Genomic DNA, 26,880 nt, shown 5'->3' with positions numbered 1-26,880 from the left:
TAGGGCTGCGTGATATAACGAAAATATATTGTCATCACAATATCAACATGGATGATATACATATCATGTATTCCATGTGCCATGCCTTCACACTCTTGATGTCGATATATTTGGAGCCCTACTGTCCTAGATCAGTGTGGGATTTAGTGAATGGTCTTAATTTATAGTGCGTATTTCTGGTCTTGATGACCACTCAAAGCACTTTATAGTACAGTTTTGCCATCCACCCATTCACACACATGCATAGAGTGCATCTATGGGCAGCACTTTTTTGTATGAGGGGCCATTCTGGGTTCAGTATCTTGCCCAAGGACACTTCCGCATACAGATGAGGAAGACTGGGATCGAACTTCCGACCTGAATGTAATCAGTGATACAATTTACAGGGTACATTTGATCTTGCCAACATTATATGTCTGTCAAGCTCATTCAATATAATCTGTTGGAATGGAAAGAGCAGCACCACTGTACAGTTTACTTAGAAGAAGTCTCTCTGCTGACACCAAATCACTGTGCTTCATATAAATCATATCAGCTGTGTCACTGCGTGACAAAGTCCCAAACATGTGTCCTCCCAAATTACTGGCAAACTCAGCACCATATTCACATGTCTATGGCATAGTAAACTGTTGACTCTGTTGAAATTGCCCTATAATTTGGACTTCAATTGTCCTATTGTTATTAAACTTTCTCAGTATTCCATTAAAAATGCTCAAATGAAAAACATCATTTTACATGACATTTTATTTCTTTTATCCAAATCGACTTACAATAAGTGCTTTAACTATGAGGGTACAAACCCAGAACAGCAAGAATCATGAAAGTACATTATCTTAAAGAATAAACTGCTCCTCAGTCACATACTCTGATAAGAATCTACAGCATTCCTCATCAACCAAAAGTGTAGTGAGCTCTCCCGTTCTTTATGCTGAAACAATTGCCACCAATAATACGATCTTAAGAGAATGCCATTTCAGCTCCACTGATTCCATGGGCTCCAATGGCTCATGCTATAAGGCTGACACCACCTCTGAATCTCATGGGGGACAGCTGGCCTTCTGTTGTAGGGATTAACCCTATGGGCACCCTTAAGAAACTGGGAGATGAGGTTGTAACAATTGTCTGCCAGGTTGCCTTTATGGCTGCCACCATTCCCCAAAGTTGAGGGAAACTTGCCCACCGCCAACGTTTCCTGAAGGAACTGGAGAATATCCTGTGAGTGAGCACAACCCAGTTGTCCAGATGATTGAGGATGCAAGGACATTCCCGAGGCAAGGGTCCCAGGACTGCGTCCATGCAGCTTCGAAATGTGCAAGGGGCCTGTAATATGCCAAACACAGAACTCCAAGGCTCTACCATTGAAAGCTAACCTGAGGTAACATCTGTTTCCCTCCCATATTAAGAACTGAAAATATGCATCCATGCTGGCCTGTTGAATCCTTGGCACAGTCAACATCTTGCAATTTAGGTGTCTCAAGAACTTGTTAAGCCCTCTCAAATCCATTTTTTTTAGTAATGAGGACTTAAATAGAACCCAGCTTCTGATGCTGATCATTCTGCATCACCTCTCTGATGGACTTTTTGTCCAGGAGAGTGTGTGTCTCTGCCGCCAGAACCCCCCTGCGCTGAGGCTCTGCCACCACTGACCAGTCAGTCTGCTGAGCATAGCATCCATCATCTGAGCGCAAGTCCGCTTCCTAAGACTGACTTGTTGGGGGACAGCAGGGCCCTCTCCTGACCCAGTGATGTTGCTAGGTACACGCCCTGTGTCCCTGATGCATTACAATCTGAAATGACGCAGTAAACTCACTATCCATGTGTCCCAGGGATGCACCTCACTTTTCTCATGAAGAACAATACATTCTGAACAAAATTTGATTGATTCTTTAAGTGGCTAAGAACTCATGTAGTTACAGATGTTTAAAATTGTGTTCAATATGTCTGTGGGAGTTGCTGAGTTCTCTCCAGCAGCTGTTGTTAATACTGTCTCGTACCTTTGACTTCTTACAAAGAAGCAGAGTGTGGCCATCAAAGAGCAGGAATGTTCATTCTAATGAAGTTCATGTCCAAATGCTGGAAATCCTCAAAACAAAAATGTATACTACTGATTGCTGTACGAGCCACTACACTTCACTTGGTCATTATTATAAGAGTGACTGGGTGATGAACTGATTTTTCTGTCAAAATTATCTCTAAAAGATTGCAATGTGTAGTGTTAGCAAATATATGCCCTGCCTTTGTTGTGGTTACTTTTTCTGTTGGTACTGTTCCTATAAAAGACAAGGGGGCAAGACATAAAAGTGAATGAACCTGAAGCAGCCTTCCATAGGGGGATTCTCAAAGACATAGAGCTCACAAACCAACAATGAGGAACAATTTCATAGGTGAACACTACATCTGGCATAACAAAATGTAATTGCAAGAAGGGTTAGGGTTAGTTAAAGTCTGAGACCAGAGGAGAAATTAGAGAGCACATGTTTAATGCACGCACTGCAGTAGCATGGGCTCGAGAAGTGCTGAAGCTGGAGCACAAAAAAAATGCAGGTGCAAGCAAGTGCAATTTGAGTGCAAGTGCAGGGTTTTGCATGAAATGATGGCAAAATCTGAGCATGAAATCATTTAGTCCTACTCTCAAACTAAAAGACCACGCTATGGAATAAATATAGCATGTGTTTTTTTTTGTTGTACATGTAAGAAGTGCATACACACACAGCACTGAGCTGCGGGGTCATCTGTGTCCATTTATATTCAAATTTTTGTGTTTGACCCCTGAAGTTCCTACAGATCAACCCCACTTCCCACACCCTTCTCTCCATCTTTGTCTGAATTAATTCATGAGGCTGGAAGCCATTTGTTGACATCCCACTGCCCTTATTAACATTTCACTGCTCCCCTCTCTCTCCCTCCCGTTTCTTTTAGCAAAAGTACACACAGTCTGACGGAAATGGGCTCTGTTGCAGATGCAAAAAGGAAGGAATGCAGGTTGACTTTTGTCTTTGTTATTTATGACAATAATAAGACAATTTGAGGAACTAAATATATTAAAGACATAAAAGGACATAGTGATGAAGGACAACTTAACTGAAGTGATTTGTGGTTTATTCACTGAGTGCTTTGAAGAAACTAAATTTAAGGTTCCAAAGGGAAATGTAGTCTATAGGTCATCTACAACAAATGAAAATAGATATCAAGTCTAACAAGTACGTCACCAGGAATAACATGAAAATGGAGGGCCATTTTAAGCAAAAAACAGTTTTTATTCTTTTGGAAGGTCTAACATGTAGAATAGAATCACACTGTGCGTTGATTTGTGCCTACTTTGTCAGTACTGACAAATGCATTTTCCAGTTCACTCACAAATACCAGACAATATTAATATGTAAAACTAATTTACAATTGCACACATCACATCCCCAAGGCTTTTCATAAGGATATTCAGTTCAGTTCAATATAATTTTAATTGGAGAGTTCCAAATCACAACATACATTATGTCAAGGCACTTTACATTGTGGGTCAATACCTTAAAATAAAATAAAGGAACCCAACAGTCTTGTGGGACTGAACGAAGAGGGAATATCCCCTATGAAATCATGAAGTTATTATCATAGAACATCTGAACATTATCAGTGCCACATTTTATTCTCAAAGAGTGAAGCAGAGCAAAGTAAGAGAGGTTTTAGTATGGGCTGAGAAAAGAAGAATAACAGTGGGGGGCAGTATGCACCTTGCAGTTGTTTCAAAGTGACAGAGATATTGGATTGGCAGCTTTTCCGCCGTTAAGGACTAAAACAAATCTTACAGTGATAAAACATCAGAGGTGAAACATAACTTATGTATGTCACTCTTTGATGTGAACTTCGACAACTAGTTCGGTGGGTGTGGTAGAAAGATAAGAAAGATACTGAATCTTTGGCGTCTTAGCTTGTGTTGATAGAAGTATCATGATTGTTAGAAACTGACCTTGTGGATATGTATATTCTGTGTATTTTGTCAACATGCTGATTTACTGTAGTTGCCTGGTGTGAGTTGTGTTTGGTTTAGGTTAAAATGTTGTTATGGTCATCTAGCTAAGCTTCTACACGATCTATCAGGTATATTATGGCCATATTATGGAGGGGAGGCAGTAGCTCAGTAGGGGAGGCACTAGCTCAGTCCATAGAGACTTGGCTTGGGAACCGGAGGGTGGCCAGTTCAAGTCCAGCATGGACTGAAGTTGGAGAGGTGCCCTTGAGCAAGGCACTGAACCCCCCAATTGCTCCCCGGCTGGCATGGCTGCCCACTGTTCTGTGTGGTCACTGTGTGGATTGTGTTCCATGTGTTCCGTGTGTGCTGTGTTCACACGGATGGGGTCAAATTTGCCCATGTTTGCATGTTGCGTGCTGTGTGTGGGACTATAAAGAGGAATCTCAATCTTATTGACAAAATGATGTCAGCAAGGTTTCAAGACCCTGAAGAAGCAAAAACTTGTACATAAATTGTGAACTATGAACATGAACTCCGTAATTTTAATCTTAATTAACTGAACTTTGTGGTAGATTTTTTAAGTGTGAACTTGCACAACACTGATATTAAAGGTACAGTGTGTAGAATTTAGTGACCATAAGAGGTGAAGTTGCATGTTGCAGCTGGATACCCCTCATCTCACCCTCCCTTTCCAAACATGGAAAAGAACCTGTGGTTAACTTCAGTTGTCAGAAAAACTCAAAAGGTTTTAGTTTGTCCAGTTTGGACGACAGTAAAAAAAACATGGCGGCCTCCACAGAGAGGACCCCCCTCCATGTAAATATATAAGTTTTTTAAATATTAAGAGCCCATTCTATGGTAAAGAAAACAACAATTCATACAATTTAGACAAAACATACCAGTGAAAACATTATTACGATTATTTTATATACACACACATATATATATGTGTGTGTAAAAGATTTCAGGGGGCAGAGGTTCTGCCCCCTGAAAGTTGATGATACAAAATAAGCAGTTCAATACCCCTTAGTTGACTGATATTACTCAAGTCAAGCATTATTTGGTTTGTATTTTGATTTACCCTTTGTCGGCCCAATTGGTTGAAGTAAATACCTTAACCTGACTGAAATTAGTGAGAAACATCATGACAAATCTCTCTTAACAATTATCAATTATCAAACTTGGCGTGTGGTAATGTACATCATCAGTGAGTCATCCGCAAACAGTTCCACAATATACTGTAACTTCTTTTTTGTTTGTGTGCTGGAAGTTGTGTAAAGAGGTTTGTAAATACAGCCATGGTGCAGAATGAAACAAACAGCAAGTGATTCCGTTAAATGTTGCTGTCATGACAAAAGGCAGCACCCACTGCACCCCTGACTGTCTTTGTCTGTTTCAGTCTGATATGGTGACACACACTGACTGCTACAGAGTGCTGGTCAGTCATTTTTTTTAAAATATTGAATGTATCGTGTGCCCAAATCACACCAACTCAGCGTTGCACTTCCCATTACCACTGATAATAGACATGCTAAGTGTCAAGTCGTTTAGATGACGGGTTCGCCAGATCTATCTATCTATCTCTCCATCTATCAACCAATCCATCTATCTATCAATCTATCTATTGATTATTAGCAGTACATACAGACTAGCAGCACCATTCATTCACTCTATATTGATGGTAGCAGATGAGGATAATAACACTTTTTTATATGTCACCTGTCCTATGTTGGGACTGGCATCATGTTGTTTCTATAAAGTACAGTAACCTGTAGTACCTGAAGACAAAGTTATTCTCAGCACAGTAAGAGCAGCTGAAAACAAAGGAAGCATACACAAAGAATGCGACCTTCAGTTCACCCAGAGCCAACTACACCGAAACTTAAGAAGTGCTCATCGTTCAGCAGAGATCAGGGCACAGAGGCTATTCAGAGGCAAGCTCTGTTGTTGTGAATAAGTGACTGAATCAAGCCAAGCAGTGGGCTTTGATCTAAATCAACACTTTGCTGCCATGCCACAGCCACGAGTGTAGCCATGCATACTAAACACAGCAGAGAACAGCTCTTTACCCTGTTTCGCTTTCATCTGTCACCGTTGACTGCAAACCATAAGAATGCCACCTTTTCTTCAGAAGCTTGCAGGCTATACTTAGGACCACTACTTTGGTAAGGACATATCTGCAGATAAATTTGAAAATGCAATGTTCTATTGTTCTTCCTGTTTGTTGGTGTTCCATCACAATTCACGCAATCGTCATTCAATATAGAGGCTTAAGTTTCACAATATCACTTTACCAACATCTCAGGGCTTCCCTGACATATTTTAAGGTGGATCAAATGAAAAAGCTATGCGTAGCATGTCAAAGTATAAAACATTGTACTTCCTGTCACAGCTGGGGGACGCTGTGACTATTAAAGTATATTGTCATATAGAACTCGTCAGACCAGGTTCCTTATCACACAAATACAGTTTGACAGGGAAAACATGGAAGTTACAGCTACTTGAATGTTCTTTGTGAATCCCTCCCCCGATGAAGACTCACAAGTTTGATACTATGGCATCAACCACTCCTTTAGGCTTTCTTTACCAAATTTAACAAGAATAGGCTGAACGGGCTAGCTGCAGGACACTTAAATGTAAAACATGACATTTCCTATTACAGGTAGGGGGCGCTATGACTAATATTGAATATTATCATATGGACTTGTTGAGGATGGGACTTTTGTTGTACATTTTAGGCAGATTGAACAAAATACATGGAAGTTATGAGCACTTATTGTTTTCTGGTAAATCATCAAAATTCGCCGCCATGCCACGGCCACGCCCCCTGATGAAAATTCACAGTTTATGTAACTTTTAATCAGAAAGTCGCTAATATGAGCAAATATGAAGTCGATCGCAGGAAATCTGTAGGAGAAGTACTAATATGAAATATGTGTGAAAATTCCAAAAATCACGCCAAATATAATCCAAAATGCCTGACTTTCTGTTGGGTGTGGCCAAGAGTGTCACAAGGATTTGTTGTATGTCTGGGCATGTTTTCATTACTCTAGGCGAAAGTAAATGAATAAGAAAAATTTGTAGGGGGCGCTTTTGAGCCAACGTTCCCGATAGGGCTGTCAACGAATATTCTAAATTCGAATATATATTCGAATATTTAAAAAAAAACAAATATTCGATTGTGAAAATTAATATTCGACTGTGGAAAAAAAACACATCAGCGGCTGCTTTGCAAGTGGGCGCACTGCATGACAGGTCAGGCCACAGGAGTTGCACTTGCACAGCGTCACTCACTGCTGAAAGTGAGATGGACCACGGTTGCCAGGCAGGTGGATAAAAAATAAAAAAAGATCCTTCTTCCTGCGACCCTCTGTTCAGCAGGCAGCAGTCTCACTCACTCATTCACTCACATACACACTCACATACACATTTACTACAGCCCTGGCTGACGTGCCCCCAAAACTCGCAACATACACTCCCACTACCTTCAGCGCACATCACCCACAGAGACCTGATATTACCAACCGTTGTTGACAAATTGTTTATTTAAATCAGTATGCGCATCGCGCAGAGAGAGAGGGGCGAGCGATGGAGCAGTCTTTTTTTTACGGTCTAAGTTTTACGGTTAGTTCATTTACTTATTTTGTAATGTGTAGGTATGTTTTATGTTAAAACTGAAATAAAAATACCTATACAAGTAGTTATGTCTCGTTGTATTAGTTTGTCCTCCTGTTATTGACATAATGCGCATGCGCATATATTCGAATGGTTCGAACCTGTGTTTTTTTAGAGCGAATATTCGAACGTAATTTTGGAGCAATTTTGACAGCCCTAGTTCCCGACCACATTAAAATATGTATATTTTCACCAGACCTGACCCTCCTGCACAATTTGGTGAGTTTTCGAGTATGTTAAGGCACCCAAAAAGCATTTCAATATGAGAAAAAGAGTGAAGAATAATTCTAGCAAAAACAATAGGTCCTTGCACTGTCGTGCTCGGGACCTAATAATAATTGCACTTAGTTATATTACTGTCATATTGCTCTGTTTTGGGATGTCCCTGCCCTTCCACATATGTGGAAAGTCTGAGGCAGGGTAAACAGCAGCCACCCCCAAATAACCATGCCAGACAAACCTCCCTTGGCCTTCCATGTGCTGTGTAATTGGCAGCAAAAGGAATATGCTGCATAAATTAATAGACTGATTCCAATCCTCATGTGGATGAATAAGATATCTACCAAGATTAATGTTGTGGCACTTACGGTTGAGTGGGTAACCTGCAATGACTGATTCTGTAACATAAAAGGTATAAAAAATATAAAATAGCTCACATCTAACCAATAACCAAGGGCACTTATTATACGAGCCAGTGAGTTGGACTGGTATATATATATATATATATATATATATATACACTGAACAAAAATTAAGGGAACACTTATTGTCACAGTATAAAGTTGAAATTCAGGGATATCAATCTATCCATTTTGGAAGCACAAGTGATTGACCTGCTTTGATGCAAATTAAAGTGACAGCAGGTGCTATGGAGAGGCAAAAGCAAGACAACCCCCAAAAGGGGAATGGTTTTGCATGGGCTGTCCACCGAGAGAAGCTCTCTCCTGACTAATTCTTCTCTAGTTATGTGTTGTGATAGTGTTCTTGTCACTACACATGAGGTATCTGCAGCCTAATCAGGTTGCCAGCTCCTTTAGAATGGCACATCAATACGTGCGGTTGCAAGCAGGTTTGCTGTGTCTCCCAGCAAAGTCTGAAGAGCATGGAGGAGATACCAGGAGCCCGGCCGTTAAACAAGAAGAGCTGGACAGGGCCGTAGAGGGGCATCAACCCAGCCGCAGGACCATTATCTGCTGATTTGTGCAAAGAGGAACAGGAGAAGCACTGCCAGAGCACTACAAAATGACCTCCAGAGGGCTATTGGTGTGCATGTTTCTGATGAAAACTGTCTGATTCCATGAGGGTGGTATTAGGGCCTGACATCTACTAGTGGTACCTGTGCTCACAGCCCAGCACCGTGTGGCTCAATTAGCATTCACCAAAGAACACCAGAATTAGTAGGTCCGAGACTGGCACCCCGTTCTCTTCACAGATGAGTATCCAACGCCGCTGCCAAGTACCGCCCCAGACTGTCCAGGAGCTCAGTGATGTCCTGTTCTAGGTCTGGGAGGAGATCCCCTAGGCCACCATCTGCTGAGTTATCAGGAGCATGCCCAGACATTGTCGGGAGTGCATACAGGCACACAGAGGCCGTACACAACAATGCAAATCAGTAAAGATTTTCAACTTGAATAACTTGTTCATTTCATTTTCTTTTGAGCAGTATATTTAATGTGAAGTGGTTCTGAAGTAGAAATGTGTCCATGGGTTCCACTAGATCTCCTAGATCTTCCCTATTATTGTCTTGTAGTTTTTGTGTAGAACCTCTGAGCAGAGTAGAAGCAAAAAAAGCATAATGTTTAAACTTTTTCAACTTCCTTGTGCCATGCGGCCTTTTGTTTCAACAGTAGGTGTGGGCAGGTTCAGTTAACCAGTTGGCATCATGTTATGAACAGGGTGTGACGATCCTAAAAAATTTGCTCTTACAGCAAACATTCTCTGAGGTGTTTTCTACAAAACATTTCAATACTTTCCTATGCATCCCTATTACAGTTCTTTACATTGAATAACTTTATGATCAATCTTTCCATTAAAAAATGGTTCAGGCTCATGGCTCAGATGTCCTGTCTTTAGTAAATAATCCCTCTCAAGGGATCATGTCAACCCTGTCTCAGATAAATTGTACTTTGTTATGACTGAACAATTCTTTGTAGTAAAAAACAAATAAATATTGGAGGACCACCACTTAATATGTTAATAAAAACCTGATCTGAAACATATTTGCTGTTATAGTTTGATGAGGCATTGAGGTCAAATGAGAGAGCTGTGACATTATTTTGTACATTCAGTTTTTGGTTGATGCTGTACTAGTAGGGTTTTCCTCGGTGTATAATAGAGGGTCTTCAGTAAAGCATATAACTGGTTAATGAGCAGGTCAAGCATAACAAGAAACTGCAAAGAACAAATGTCTGCAGAGAGAAAGGGCAGCAATACCAGCTCAAACAGGGTTTACATAAGTGGTGTGTATTAGTCGATTACATTATGAGAGCACTCCATTCTTGTCAGCACTATGTGATTTGGGGAAATAATCACCATCTGGCTCTGAGTGTAAGGCCTTACTGGATAAACTAAGGTATGGAAAATGTCATAATGACTTAGCATAATGTGCTGATGTACACTGCAGGTCTCTATTTCTGCTTAGCCCCAACAAGACAACTAGAAGGTATCCATAGCACAAACATGACAGCTTCATGTTTTCCATCAAACATGCTGTAAAGGAGCCACCTTTTACTAGTCTTCCTATGTTTAAGATACCTTTATGAGCCTCAGTGGTATGAAAGCTGAGCCCGGCCGTGAAAGCCAGCCACAGGAAATCTGTTTTAGTCATGATGGGGCTTTTAAAGAACACATTGTAATGTATAATCTGCAGCAGCTGTAACATGTTTGAATGATACAGGTTCACTTTTAATCATTTTGGAAACCTGAAAGATTTATACCATCCACTGTAAGTTATACACTGAATATTGTCATGTTGACTTTTTTCCTTCTTATATTAGGATTCAATAAAAATGGGTGGTAAACATTAGTGTATTTTCCAGATGGCTGTAGTGTTGTATGGTTGTGTTCTCTGTGGCTTCAGACAGCCATTGTATTCAGTTTGTTTCACAACACTATGAAAACGACCTTGCTCAAACTTGTAACTTTATGACCACAAATTATTTTCCTCTAAATGACTCACCTATCTCACAGTAGCACAACATCTTGCATAGGTCGTTTGGAAGTCAATGGGATTGTGGTTGTAAAACACTGATATAGTTCTTTATGGAAGAGAAACTGCAGCAGGCCTGTTGTTTTTCGGGGTCGCCACCTGCTTTATGTCACTCAGCTCTGTTAACAATGAGATGCCTGAATTCAATGTGGAATCAGGATCAGCTAAGTCTGCATATGTATTAACATGTAGCTACAAATCTAGCCACAGTGTTAAATAGCAATAAAGTCTAGAAAAAAATAGCTTAGTTTGTTCGACAGATGATTTTTAGAGTTTTTTTTTATTTCATTACTTTTCCTGCCTCCCTTTCCTTTGCTAACTACTGCCTGGTAAAGCTTCTTCTGTCACAGTCAGTCTCCCATCCTTCCACCTCTCAGTACTTTTCCATGGACTCTGCCTCTGCTTCATCTGCCAGCCAAGCCACACCCTCTCACCAACCCAACACAGCTGCTCCTCATCACCTGCAATCAGCCCAGTATATATTCACCAGCTCCACTCTCAGTCAGTTGCCAGATTGTTCAATGCCTTCATGCAAGACTTTCCAGCATTCATCTCCGGACTGATTCTTTGTTGCTGACCCTGCCTGTCTCTGACTAACCTGCCTCGTCTGAAACCTGGTAATCACCTCTGCCTTCCGTCCCTGACCAAGTCTTCTGCCTTTTGCTGTTTGTATTGCCTGCCACCTGATCTGCTGTGAGCTACGCTGAGAATAAAGACTGTTACCAACTGTCCATGCTTGTTGTGCTGCATTTGGGTCCCAACCATTCCCGTTACAGTACAATCTGGCCACAACATGGACCCAGCGCACACAGCGTCCCCACAGTCACGCCGGAGAGTGTGGAGAACATTCTTCAGCAGCATGAGGCTCTGCTCAATTCCACTGCAGCAGGGATACATCAAGCTGTCACCACCCAGAAGCAAGCAGCTTCTAGCCAGGAGCAGACACTAGCTTTGTTAGCCGCACAAGTACAGCAACTCACCGCTGCCCTTTCACAGATGACAACTCCAGCCCCTACTACAGCATCCTCCTCTGCTACACCTCCGCCAGCGCCCCCTGGGCCATTCTCTGAGCCACGTTTGGGGGGTCCCCGGAACGCTATGCGGGGGATCCTGAGAACTGTAATCCTTTCCTCACGTACTGTTCGATCCTGTTGGCCCTGCAGCCGCACACCTTTGCTTCTGAGGAGGCCAGGGTGGCTTTGACCATCAACCACCTCACTGGGAGGGCTCGCCTGTGGGGAACCGCTGAGTGGGAGCGTCGGACTCCAGCCTGCATCTCCGTCCAAGCCTTCGCCACCGAGCTCCGCAAGGTATTTGGGGAGTACTCCCGGGGTCCGGATTCCACTGGGGGTCTCCTGAGTCTACATCAGGGGGGTCAGACCGTGGCCGACTACTCCATAGACTTTCACACTCTGGCCCGTCAGAGCGGTTGGAATAAAGAAGCCCAGTGTGATGCTTACCTTCTGGGCCCTCAAGGACGAGCTGGTCTCCTATGATCTCCCCACTTCATTGGATGGGCTCATCGAACTGACGACACAGCTGGATCGACGTATCCAGGTCCGATGTGGGGAGAGGCAACGAGGACCCAGGCTCGTTCTTCTCCAAAGAGCCCAACTTCCATGACTGCTCCACAGAGAGGGGAGCCTGAATCCATACAGGTTGGCAGAACCAGACTCTCATCCAAGGAACACCAGCGCTGCCGCCAGGGGAAACTCCGCTTGTACTGTGGCCAAGCCGGTCACTTCATCTCCTGTTGTCCGGTAAAAGCCCGGACTCACTGGTAGCGGGTAAATACTGGTGTTGCAGTAGACCATGCCAGGGGGTTCCCACCATGACAGCCAGAGACGAACCAGTCCAACCATTGGGTGCTCAGCAACATCTTTTTATTTAATGCAAACAGAACTGACAAAGCACTTAACTTAAAGGGTCCAGCACTTTCTGCTGGACCTTTAGCTTCACCCAGTCTCCTCCCCAGTGTCTGTTCCCCTGAGGCAGCTCTGCTGCTGCCTTTTCAAGCATGAGGATCAATCAGCTAACAGCTCTCACCTGTGCTGACTGATCCTCTGTGGTGCAGGTGAAGGGGCTCTCCCAGCCCCTTCACCTCCACAACTGGTGAGTCCAAACTCTGAACTGTTCCCCAAAAGGCGCCCTCTCTGCCATGCCCGCTTACTGCTGGCAGGGGGCACACACACCCTGACTTTATTCATTGACTCTGGGTCAGATGTCTCCCTCATTGATGACGCACAGCAGCTTGACATCGACAAGGTTCCACAGCCCCTGCCAGCCCCTGCCCGTGCCCTGGACGGTCATGTTCTGGGGACCGACACCCACCAGACTAGACCCGTGTGGATGCTCCTCTCAAGGAACCATTATGAGACTATCAGTTTCCATATCCTGAAGTCAACTCACATCCCTCTTATTCTGGGGTACCCCTGGCTCCGCCGTCATAACCCCCACATCAACTGGACGAAGGGGTCCATCCTAGGTTGGAGTCCCGGGTGCCATCAAGTCTGCCTGCCTCTGCCCCGCAGCCCCGGTATAGTACCATCCCATCTCCTGACCTCTCCGGGGTTCCGCCAGAGTACCATGACTTCCGAGAGGTCTTCAGTAAGGCCAAGGCCACCTCTCTGCCCCCTCACCGTCCCTATGACTGCGCCATTGACCTACAGCCTGGCACCAGTCCACCTCGAGGTCGTCTGTACTCCTTGTCTGCACCTGAAAGAAAGGCCTTGGAGGCATACATCAATGACTCCCTGGCAGCAGGCATCATCCTCCCGTCCTCATCCCCTGCTGGTGCAGGGTTTTTCTTCATAGAGAAGAAGGACAAGACCTTAAGGCCCTGCATCGACTATCGGGGCCTGAATGACATCACGGTGAAGAACCGATACCCTCTCCCTCTCAGAGCATCAGCTTTCAAGCTCCTGGAGGGGGCCACCATCTTCACTAAACTAGACCTCCGCAACGCCTACTACCTGGTCCGCATCCGTGAGGGGGACGAGTGGAAGACGGCCTTCAACACTCCAACCGGGCATTATGAATATCTGGTCATGCCCTTTGGCCTTACCAACACCCCTGCCGGCTTCCAGGCCCTCGTAAACGATGTGCTCCATGACATGCTCAACAAATATGTCTTTGTCTACCTGGATGACATTCTCACCTTCTCCAGAACCAAGGAGGATCACGTCCACCAAGTCCAGACGGTCTGCCAACGACTTCTGCAGAACTCCCTCTTCGTAAAAGCTGAGAGGTGCGAGTTCCATGCCTCCTCGGTCGCCTTCCTCTGGTCCGTCATCAGCCAGGGGAGCATCCAGATGGATCCCAGCAAGGTCTCCGCTGTCACCGCCTGGCCCATCCCTGAGTCCAGGAACCAGCTACAGAGGTTCCTTGGCTTTGCCAATTTCTACCGCCACTTCATCCGTGGGTACAGCACGATGGCAGCCCCTCTCACTGCCCTTACCTCCTCCAAGATCCCCTTCAGCTGGTCTTCTCCTGCCGCTGCAGCCTTCAAAGCCCTCAAAGCCCGCTTCACCTCTGCCCCCATCCTTTGCATGCCAGACCCTGACAGACAGTTTGTGGTGGAGGTGGATGCTTCTGACGTTGGGGTAGGGGCGGTCCTCTAACAGCGGACAGCCAATGACCAGAAGCTCCATCCCTGCGCCTTCTTCTCTCTGCGACTCTCTCCAGCAGAGATGAATTATGACATTGGTAACCACAAGCTACTAGCGGTTAAGCTGGCACTAGAGGAATGGCGCCATTGGTTGGAGGGGGCCAAGCAACTGCCCTCCCGACCGGCTCTTCGTCCCGGGTGCTCTGTGTCTGAGGTTCTGCAGTGGGCCCACAGCACTCACCTAACCTGCCACCCGGGGATCCACCGGACCAAGGAGGTACTGCAGCGGAGGTTCTGGTGGGCCTCTCTGGACCAGGACACACGGGAATTTGTCAAGGCTTTCCCGGTCTGCAGCCAACACAAACCCTCCCATCAGGCCCCTGCTGGATTCCTGCAACCTCTTCCTGTGCCCCATCACCCTTGGTCCCACATCTTTCTAGACTTTGTCACAGGTCTACCACCTTCTCAGGGCCATATCACCATCCTGACTGTTGTGGACCGGTTCAGCAAAATGGCTCACGGCCTTCCTGTCGACGTGGTGTCTGATTGAGGACCCCAGTTCTCATCTGTGTTCTGGAGAGAATTCTGCACCCTCATTGGGGCCTCGGCTAGCCTGTCCTCCGGATTCCTCGCCTTGTTGATGGAGGTCCTGTCTGCACTGTGCGACGTCTGATCCGTTCCCGACGACGTGGGAGGAGCATCCAGTATCTGGTCGACTGGGAGGGGTACAGGTCAGAAGATAGGTCATGGGTTCCTGCCCGTTACATCCTGGGACCCCATCTCATTGCTGACTTCCATCAGCAACACCCAGAACAGCCCACTAAGGCAGTTGTCTCGTCCAGGGTGCCTCGTCATAGTGCTTCCGCTGGGTCCACGCCCTCTGCTCCAGATGTGGAAGACTCCCTCTGCTCTTCAGGGGATTCCTCATCTGACGACCCCACCAGCTCCACTCTCAGTCAGTTGCCAGATTGTTCAATGCCTTCATGCAAGACTTTCCAGCATTCATCTCCGGACTGATTCTTTGTTACCGACCCTGCCTGTCTCTGACTAACCTGCCTTGTCTGAAACCTGGTAATCACCTCTGCCTTCCGTCCCTGACCAAGTCTTCTGCCTTTTGCTGTTTGTATTGCCTGCCACCTGATCTGCTGTGAGCTACGCTGAGAATAAAGACTGTTACCAACTGTCCATGCTTGTTGTGCTGCATTTTGGTCCAAACCATACCCGTTATAGCTTCATGGCTTATACAACTTAGAGATGGCAGTTAAAAAGGACTGTTGGTTATTAGTGCTTAGGCGTGGATCTGTTTGTCAGTGCCCAGATTTGTGAATAGATTTTACATACACATAGCCCAGACTTCTATTGGCTTGTGAAGAGGGTGTGGGATGGTGATCTCAATTCTAAACCGTTATGTTTGTTACTAACTGTTATTGCAGTTGCCAAGAGGAGTAGTGTTAGTGTTAAAATGTAGGAATGCTAGGCAATAGGCACTGCCAGAGCCAGAGTCACTGGCATTCAGTGCCATGGCAACCCCAGCACCCAGCCCCCACCCACCAGACCTCAATTTATAACTGTATATAGAGGAGAAAGGGAGAAAGAAAAAACAAAAGACTGATGGACAAACTGAATAACTGATAGAGACAGAGGTAACGTTCAGTTTGTTAGTCCCTCCCATACATGAACTGAGGCAGAAGTGTGTGTGTGTGTCTGTGCAGGTTCTCTGGGAAATGCATGCAAGTGTGAAACTGTGCAGTAGTCCTAAATCTTGGCCAGTCTTTGTTTGTAACAGATTATAAGGTGCCAGAACTAACGAGTTTTAGACCTGAGCTCACTCTAGCAGAGATGGGGAAAGTGAAGTCAGGGAAGAGGAGGGGAGAATGACAAAGTAAAAAGCAAAGAAATTAAATGACAGTAACTGGTTGGGATTGAGAGTCAGAGGGAGGTGGTGGAGAGATGTGTCATCTGGGCTCTGCAGCACGACACACAAGATTCTGCAGGTCAGTGAGCTGTTTGTTTGTTTGTTTACAATCAGAGTGAGACAGTAAAGTTGGTGAAATGGCTTCCTGACACCCACATTAATAATGGTGAAATCTCATTTTATCTCATTTAAGTCAGTGAATCTGCTCACAGAGGAGTAACTTCATACAGCACTTTCTAGTTGATCAGCGTTGGCATTGATTATATATTGTCTATAACAATGCAAGCAAGCTCTTGCAAAGGTGCTCCCTGGCCAGACTGATAGGATAGGTCAACCATGTTGTGTGTTCTCCTGACCACCCCACCTTGCCCCTGTGAGCCCAGACTTCCAGTGAAGAAAAGGAATGAAAAAATTTTTCTATGCAACTAAACTGCAAGAGCAAATATGTCTTGTTGGAAGTGCATTATGAACAAAAGAAATGTATTTTCCAAATGAATGACAAATTACATCTACTACAGGAGAAGTATCATCAGGGGGTGGTCGATGTGGCAGACAAAGTACAAAGTGCATAGCCATCAGAGCAGGGTTGAGATCCAAGCGATCTGTGGTTTAGCCCTGGGGTTCCCAAACTTTTCCATACCATAGCCCCCCAAACAGCATTAGCTTCTGGCTGGGGACCCCCTTTGCAAACCCACAGACAATGCTACAAAATATGTTAAGAAACATCAACTTTTAGAATGTTTTTCTTACTTTTATTCACTGTTCAATAATTATTACATTTGTTTAGCATAAGAATATTATTAACTAACATGTTTTCAACACTGTATTATATTCCCACTGAATTACAAACTTTTCAACAAACTGTTGATGATAAGAACAGAACAAAAGAAATCAAACCTCTCTCAAGTGTGTGTGTGTGTGTGTGTGTGTGTGTGTGTCTGGAAGTGACAGACAGAGATTACACTAGTGAGAGGGATGGGCTTGGTGGCTCCTATACAGTTTTTCAAGCCTGGGCTTAATGTCTGTCAGTGCCATACGCATGTCATTGACGAGCTCTATGTTTTGTTTTGAATACCTTTAAAGTTGAAAAGCCAGACTCACTCAAGTAGGTTGTTGCAAAAGGGAGAAGGCATTTCAGTGCCTTGTCAGCCAGGGTGGGATAGTCCTTTCTTACATGTAGCCAGTAGTTAGACAGGGGAAGAGCCTCAAAGTTCAGTTTTAAATCCCCTGAGTTTGTCATCTCAATCAGATCCTCCGCAAAGCAGCTTGATAAAGGGCGCAAACCACCAGGTCTACACACGACGTCATGAAGTCATGAATGATGTTTTGACAGGCAGGCAATCATGAGCATGGAAAACATTTTGATATTATATATTATTATACATTATATTTTATAATAATGATTAAAAAATAATAAATAAATTCTATTTTATGATAAATGATTAAAAAAAAAATTAGATTAAATTTTTTTATTTTTGCATATTATTATTTAGGCCCCAACTTGGAAAAACACTGGTTTAGGCAATAACAGCACTTTGAAGAATGATGCCGCTTAATGTTATTTGTATTCTTTGTCCTCAAAAAGTGGGATTTATGTTTATTTTATGACACAGATTTTTACTTCCTGTAATTAGCAACACTGGGTTGACTGCTGCTTCACATTATTTCACATTGTAGCACCTTGTTTGTATGAGTCCGATCAAATTGTGGCGTATTGATTATTACCTACCACCCTTATTTATCAATGAGAGACAACTCATATTTATACCCCTGAAGAGGATGCAGTGTGCGTCGAAAAGTCACTTATTTGCACCGTAAATTCATTAAGTGAATTGTGTGTTCCAGGATCGTATGCGGGTTCAGTTCTTGATAAGTGGCTCACTGAATGTTTCCATAAGGTTGTCCTTTCATTAACACACCAAGCTCAGTTTGTGGAGGGGATGAAGCAGGAGAAGAAGAGTCTGCTTTAATAACAGCACTTTGGTTAAGTTCAGTGAACGTTTGTAGCTTTGGTTAAATAAACATGTGTCTGAAACCATTGTGAACTTTATTGTATTGAGCCAGACCTGGATCTTTCTCTAACCTTAACCAAGAGCTGTTAGTCCAAACAGAGCCATAAAATAGTTTTAAGATACTGGAATCACTACAGGTAGATACTGTAACGTAAGTTTAGATATTTTTGTGAAAAACTAATACGTTGTTTTAACATTTTACATATTTGGTCAGTGTCAAAGTATTTGTGACTTGCCAAATATGTTAATTGACAGTTGGATAATTGATTATGGGGAATAATTTGATATTTGAACTCAGGATCAAAACAAAAACATCCCTCCCTTCAATGGACCATCATAAGCACCACCCCCACATTCCTGAACAGGCATTGCCAAGGGTAACCACTAATTTCTAAAAAGTTAGAATTAGCTTCCACATACATTAGCAAAAAGGACAACACAATACTGACCAAACGTGAGCAAAAGAAAAGAAGAAAAGTGTTAACGTCCTGTCAAGCAGAAACAGAAAAACTTGATCTCTTTCAACCCCAGAGCTCTCTCCACTGTTGAATTATTTTCTTTGGGTAAACTGTACTCTGTGTAACACATACACACAGAACATACAGTTAGCAGTCAGTGAGGAGATATTTGCAGACATTTACAAAATATCTTTTGATTATACGTCGCTAACCTAACCTTTAACAATATACCAATATAATATATTATCGAGTCAAATTTCCTGTTTTACTTTAGTTTATACACATCATTCTATGGGAAAAGGGTTTTCAGTGATGCTGTCAGTGCTCCTCTGCATGAATACTCACCAATCAGGATACCCCACATTGTGCAGTGCTGTAAGTAAGTAGGTTTCACCCAGGTGGCAACAAAATAAACAATTTGCTTCTATTTAGTTTAATATAAATTATCAGATAAAATAAACATAGAACCTGACCTTTGTAATACGATTGTTGCGGGTTGATTTTTTTCCTCTACTTCCATCTGCTGTTTCTTTTCAGTCCTACTAAACTGGAAACCCTTTGTCACATGGTTTCAGAAAATTGTGATAGGTATTTTGGACTTTTCTGACATTTTATATTTCCAAGAATTAATTCAATAAATTATAAGAAGGATATAATGATTGATTAATGAATACTTTATTAAGGATTCAGAATAGGATTAGCTATTTAACTAGATTTTTAAGTTGCCTGTTTGGGATTTATAAAAAATAAAAAAGTTTAGGTTATGAGCTATGGATGGATGAGCCATGTTAGTATACTAGCTGTAAGCAATGTAACAAAGCAAGGGTCAAAACTGCAAAGCCAATTACCTCTAATGAGTTCAATGGCACAAAGTTCTAACATCCACTCCTCTGCCACTCATCCTTGCAGATGCCTTTCAGCTTGGTTCTATTGACTCTCCTCTGAAAAGCAGAAACAAGGCTGGAAATGACCCCCCAGAACCCATAGTCAACCTTGGAGGGTGACTCTGGTTGCTAGTCATGAAAGCATGATAGATTACCTGATTCAAAGATTAATTAATATTCATGCACAAATATTGAGGACAGATAATAGCCTTGTCTGCTTTGAAGAAGGCCACCTAACATGTGAAGCAAGTATGTGTCTTTTAGGAAAATGATTGTAATGCACAGTTAGTAAGAGTAGAAATGTGATCTAAGTTGCTGTCTTCACATTGCCCTGAGTTACTCTCCAGGTCTCTTCACTTTTCCCTAGTTGTTCTATGTAGTGTTCATGACATTACATGTGGAGGTTTTTCATAGCTTTGAATTTATGAGTTTTTGCGTACAGTGTTGTTTTTAATATATAAAGAAGCTCATTGCAATCAAGTGGCAACCTAGCATGATGTTGTGAACTGCCATTTTGAAGCTGTGAGTTTCGAAATTGTTCAACGCCATCTTGGCGGTTTTTAGCCAGACTGAGCCAGACGTTACCATATCTGGACAAAAAGGAGGAGCTGCGTCTGACCTCTGACCTCTCAACCCGAGCCCATCAAATTTATGGGACAGTGTGTTGACACTAACAATGAGTGTTTCGTTATTGTGCAGTTCACATCTTAGAGGCACTGAGCAATGCTCCTACTGTGATGCATGTTCTTCCACTTTTCTTTGGAGGTGTTGATTGTGCATCGGATTTCAAAACTGAAGTTTTAGTCCCTGAGTCTACAAGAAACAATACAGGTTTTCCTGAATTTAACAAAATGAACTGTGGAAACTTTCTATATCCTTCATTATTAGTGTACATTGTGAAATCAAATACTTCTGGTGAATCATCATGTGTTTGCGTTCATCTGGGGAGTGGCATGCTGTCTCCAGGGTCTGCCCTCCACCTCTTCCTCCACACCCACGACCTCTCCCTTTGCCAAACTTGACTCTTCCACCTTTCCTCTTATGCTCAGAAAGACAAGGATACAATGTGTTAGTAGATTGCTCTGTTTGTATCTGTACTTGTTAAGTATCTTGTGTTCTCTGTTTTTACCTTTTCTCTCCTTCCTTTACATACATACTGTAAGCTTTCCAGTCTGTTTGAAATGGTTTACATTTCTTCTGTTTCATTTTGGACAGAGTTGCAATCCGCTCTCTCTTTTTTCCAATTTCTCTTTGAACTGTTTGAGTTGTCTTAGACTGAGATTTAGGAATCCCATTTAATCCACTTGACTGCCTGGATAGGATTCATTCATTTGTTTCAATAAATCTGGCAGAATTTGGGTCGTGCTGTCAGCGCTCTACTTCTCTTACTCTGCTGCATACATCAATACTAAACAACACGACAAAAAACAACTATGACACACTGCCAAACTGTGAATAGGAAATGGACTGTATAACTCTTTTACTATCATTTTTACCACTCAGAACTATTTACAGTACAAGTTGCATTCACAGAGTTATACAAGACTACAAGTATACTTGCTTTTTTCTATCACACACCATTCCACTGTGTGCACAGCTGTCTGGGGCAATTTGGGGTTCTTTATCTTGCCTAAGGTCACTTTGAAATCCAGACAAATGATCCAGGAATCTAACAAATAGACTTCTGGTTAGTGGACAACTCTAACTCCCAAGCCAAGTAAAAATGGATCAATAGGTCCTTACAGTAACAGTACAGAAGTATTGTCAGTATTGTAGTAAATTTAAATTTCTCTCACCGCATGGTTTCTCTATCCTTTCACATCTGGATTGGATCGGCGAACCTGACTCCGTTGGATGACAGCTTCTCATCCGTAGGGAGGAATCAGATGTTCAGCCTTCTGTCTTTCCCTCGAGGTCCAGGTCATGCGTCCAATTCCATCCTCATCGGCAAGTTAGTGGTGGAAAGTTTTTGGTGAGAGAAATAAAATAAAGAGCCTTAAGAGAAAAATTGTCTTTGACATTTTACTTAAGTAGGAAATACAACAGGGAAACATGACAGAGTCCATATTTAGCTGAATAAGACAGAGTTCTTAACACCGTAGCGTGGTTTAGAAGTCTGACCAAGAGGAACTCCCTTCTTTGGATATTTATGGTACTCCAGTTTACACAGTTGTAGTAGTGGGAACATCCACAGCTGTCGTCAGATGGTGGAAAACATCTTGCAGTGTTTTAGCACAATCAGCACTAGCTCAAATAAGCTCTGAGGGTCGCATTTGCTTATCATACCAGAATATTCTGTGCACAGGGTAAAGGAACTTTCAACTTACAGAGTAGATGGTCACTGAGTATATTTTTCCATTACATATAAGCAAGCTAATTTATAAATTTGCACTTACAACTGTGGCTCAGGTCTCCCCCATTCTGTGTGCTGAAGTGTCCTTGGCTACGATAATGAATGATCCAAATTGCCCCTTACGGCTATGCTGGCAGTGTGTGAGTGATGTGTGTGTGTGTGTGTTTGTGTGTGTGTGTGTGTGTGTGTGTGTGTGTGTGTGTGTGTAAATAAATACAGACTTTTTACAATTTATTCTTCATCTTCTGTTTTCCTCTAATCCAACCTGCTTGCTGACTGCTTAATAGAAAATGGTTAAACCATAGGACTTTATTTTGTTGTTTTCAAGGTTAAGCAATAGAGGATTACAGATAATCCATGTGTATGTATGTAAGTGCCATGGGCTACTGCTCATCAGCGAAAGCGGGTTGTCCACCAACCAGTTGGTTCGATCCCAGTCTCACCCATTCAGCATGCCAAAGTGTACTGAACCCCAAAATTGCTCCTGATGGCTGTGTGGGTAGTGTGTGGAATAGAAAGTGCTGCAGATGTATGAATATGTGTGTGAATGAGTGATATAAAGATATATACAAATACATACAAACCATTTACAAATTTAAGCCTTTGTGATATGTTGTAATGAGTGGTTGCATTATGCAATTGTTTTTTGTGAGTGTAATTCCAATGTCTCCAGACTGCAAATCACAAAGTTTAGAGAACTCAGAAAGTCAGTTTTTCAATAGGTCTGTATTTATGTACTATTTTTCTAGTCTTAATGACCACTCATAGTACTTTACAGTTCAGTTTTACATTCACCCATTTATACAATGCTGTACTTTTTTTGCATCAGTTTTTACTTGCAGTTAAGTCCCAGTTGGGCTCCATACATCTTGTCTCACCTTAACACATTGTGGCTGATATGGCTGCAGGCTTCTCCTCTACACAAAGCATCCTAGTGACGAATCCAACAAACAATCAAGACTAAAATAGTCATGTAATTGTTATGCACTCTTAGACCTCATACTGTGGAGGCTGGCTTGCTGCAATTCCGAAGTAGAATCGGAAAATGACAAGTCTTAACCCAAAGTCTGTGTACTATAACTCTGCCTCCAGTTAACTTAGTGTTCAACCTTTTAGAAACATTGTGAGGTAGCATAAAAATTAGCGAAGAAGCTTTTTGTTTGTCTGGGGACTCAGACAGTCAAAAGACAGTGTTTCATGTTCTTCTTTATTTGCACTTTTTTTACTCTTGTACCTGATGGACCACAGGAGCCAAACTGAACACTGGAGAACAGTTGTTGGATTAACAAAGTGTTTTTATTGGAGGAAGCAGTTAAAAAAATCTAACAAGCTGCATTGGGCCACCCACATGGATTCTGTGTGTGTAACAGAACTTTACTATGGTGCAGCCTCTCAAAAAATGATAGAGACAAAATGAGATGAAGGGTAAAAAAAAAAGTATGATTCAGGGGGTTTACATCATCAGATTAATGTATTCATATCATGTGAAATTACAAATGTTAATTATTGTTATCTTAGAACAAGCCCTTTATATCAACATAGTCTGCCATGTTGAACCACCATGTTTCTACACTAGTCAAGAAAGAAAAAAACACTGACTCAAGAGAGGGCTTTTCATATTTGTATGTTACCTGAAGGCCACTGTAGGTTCTACATGCATGGAAGGGGAGGGTGAGGTGAGGTGTCACTTGTTCTGCTGCTTCACTGCTACTGTATATATGTGTGTGTGAATGGTTGAATGGCTGCTTGTTACCGTCACACTGTATGTTGCTTCATATTTAGCATGCTCTTATAATATGTGAATTAAAGAATCCACTTGAGCTTAAAGGTTCAGTGTGTAGAATTTCTAGAGGGGATCTAGAGGGGAAGTTGCATTTTGCAGCTGAGTACCCCTCACCTCACCCTCCCCTTCCAAACGTGAAAGCAAACCTGTGGTCGACGTCTGTTGTCATAAAAACTCAAATGTTGTTTAGTTTGTCCATGCCTCCATAGAGAGGACCCCCTCCATGTAAATATAAAGTATTAAGGCCCATTCTAGGGTAAAGAAAACAACAATTCATACAATTTAGATGAAACACTAGTGAAAACATTACTAGGATTATCTTATATTCAATTTCTGCCAATAGATCCCTTTTATCTAAATCTTACATACTGGACCTTTAAGATCTATACTAAGGAAGAGTCAATTTTTAAATACTCAATAATAGATGGAATATTCAAGAGCTAAATAATTGATAGCTGAAGCCCTAAATTAAATAATGCAAAGATACAAATTGACCCACGGAACAATGAATCCACTACGACTTTTAGAAAAAGATAGAATGGAATGACTATCAGACTTGTGAGGCATTCTTTGGAGAAACAACATATCAGATTGTGGGTATACAGATAAAGTTTTTTATTATTATTGTAAACGTATGTATTATTTTCCTTTATTATTTGCCTGTGGGAAACCGATTGGTTCCTATAGTTGATGCAAATATTTAGAGTTACAATGAACTTATAGTCCACCTAAAACAGCTGGTCTGAATAGTACTCATCAACGTTTGTGCAGCAGAACAGTGTGGGACTGTGTCTAAACTACAATGTGTTTGTGTTCATGATGATGAAGAAAAATGTCACCCAGTGCAACATTGTGACTCACTGATGTGCTTTTACGTTGATGTGGTTTTTGGACAACTGGCACAGAGGAAAAGAACTGCACTGCAATGCTTATGATATTTAAAGTCAGTTAGGTTCTATTGCTCAGGCATTGTGATGGTACATGAATCACATTCCTCAGTGTTGGATTGTTTTGCCCCCCACGAGCTCACTCAGCAGTAAATGATCTAATCTATATCAAGATTCAAGCTGCTCATGTGACTTAAAAAAGATGTACATTCAAACACAATGATCTTTCAACTAATTAGAAAGAGGAAAGTGTGTGTTAAGTAGTTTTGATATGAAAAACTGTGCAACATTTATTTTATTAATCGTGGTGGTGTGAGTCTGACAGCAGTGGGAATGAAGGAAAGCGAAAGTGTTCTTTCCTATGCTGCTTATGGTCCCCACAGTGCATCGTAGGGGGTGAGAGGTGTTGTCTATGATGCATTTCAGCTTTGCTACCACCCTATTCTCATTATCTTCCTCAGTGGAGTCCAGAGCATAGTCCAAGACCTAGCTGGCCCTCTTAACCAGTTTGAGTCTTTCCCTGTCCCTCTCAATGCATCTACACCACCACCTGCAGACAAAGGCCATAAAAAATCCTTCATATTGTTCTGTACACTCCTCAACAGATGGAGATAACTCTGGACCTTGTTGTACAAAGCATCTGTGTTATAATTCCACAAATGTTGCATGCAAATACCTGAAAAAGACAAAAAATATCAAAAGGTGGCATGAGGCTGGAAAATTAAATTATCCTCTGTGTTTTGTGGGTGGCCTGTTTCACATCAACAGCTGCTTCTACCTATAGTAGCTCTGCTAATCATTCATCAGTCCAGTCCGTTTGCTGGACACTTTGTTTGACATTCTCAATGTTTTCTTACATTCGGCCTAATTGTGTCAAGCTGATTCACCATGTGGAATTATCCATCAGCGCTTAGAAAGTTTGGACAACACACACACAGGGGCCAAAATGTCCTCACTTCCAAAATATGTCCCCACTCTCTAAGGTCTATGCTCAAAATGGTCCTCACAAATATACGACATATAAAAGTACAAGTACACACACACACACAGAGACATGAATTCAGACCAGTTTATGCAGGTGTCTGTCACGATTTAATAAGTTTGCTGCCATTTTAGAATGTCAGCAAGAAGAATTTATTGCTAATTAGTTTGGAGCTGAACCTTTGACCTATTTCTTTCACTGTGTGTTGATCCAGCCTTGATAGGTGGCTGGTGCTAAAAGTTACTGTTCAATGTGGGTCAGCGTTAATGTGATTTCTGTGAATATGTGAATATTCTGAAATATGCCACTTCAGTACAGGACATGAATGTTAATCTAAACTTAAAAGTACATTGTTAAATTCCATATTATATAACATTACAGGGTGGTAGAGTATGGGGTCGGGGTTTAGGTGAACTGAAGCTACAGTAACATACAGTTATAGTTGTAGTTACAGATACACTAACATTTATACAATAGCTATAGTATAAAGTATACTATACATAGCTTTGGTGTACTGTATATTATTTTCTATTATATATATATATAATGGAATATTTTTATACATATTATTATTATTGTACTTATTGTTACTTTTACTTAAGTTTACTTGTTCCACCACAACATCCGGCCATGTTGAGTTGTATGATGATGTGAGCGCTCATAAGCAATAAGTACTGGAATCTTTGCCACCATTTACATGATGTGAACCTTCAAACTGAGACTGTTGACTACATTCCGCTGGAACTCTAGTGGCGCCAGCATATATCCATTTGAGGAACTACATAACTTCACTTCTCAATCATTTACTTTTTTTTGTTCTGGCCTAAACGATTTATCAGACACCAATCTTCCTCCTCCTCCTCCTCCTCCTCCTCCTCCTCCTCCTCCTCCTCCTCCTCCTCCTCCTCATGTTTCCTCTTCACATCCTCCCCATATTGTATTCTGCCTCTACAGCTCAATACCTCTGGGGACTCTGGGAGGGAGATGGTGAGGGTAGTGTTACATGGTAAGGTTAGGAATAATGAACACCACACACGCACACACATGCACACACACACACACACACACACTCACAAGCTTTAAATGGATCACAGCTTCCAGAGCAGAACAAATGGGCCGAGTAGGAACAGAAGCAGGACATTGCTACAGCTC

General features: G+C 42.3%; 1 protein-coding gene across 9 annotated transcripts in view; it reads left to right on the top strand.

Annotated features, from left to right (window-relative positions):
* Positions 1-26,880, top strand: part of fat3a (FAT atypical cadherin 3a) — a 184,378-nt gene that overhangs the window by 23,228 nt on the left and 134,270 nt on the right. Inside the window, exon 1 of one of the 9 annotated variants that reach the window (XM_069534008.1) lies at positions 16,262-16,448. The exons of the other annotated variants lie outside the window; for them this stretch is intronic. The gene's annotated coding sequence lies outside the window, so the exon portion shown is untranslated. Of the gene's footprint in view, positions 1-16,261; positions 16,449-26,880 lie in introns of those variants that run through there. 9 annotated transcript variants of the gene reach the window in all.

Source organism: Paralichthys olivaceus, chromosome 11 (assembly GCF_024713975.1).
Source record: "Paralichthys olivaceus isolate ysfri-2021 chromosome 11, ASM2471397v2, whole genome shotgun sequence".
NCBI lineage: Eukaryota > Metazoa > Chordata > Actinopteri > Pleuronectiformes > Paralichthyidae > Paralichthys > Paralichthys olivaceus.
Note: the sequence above shows the minus strand (reverse complement) of the source record. Positions and strands in the feature narration are given on the sequence as shown.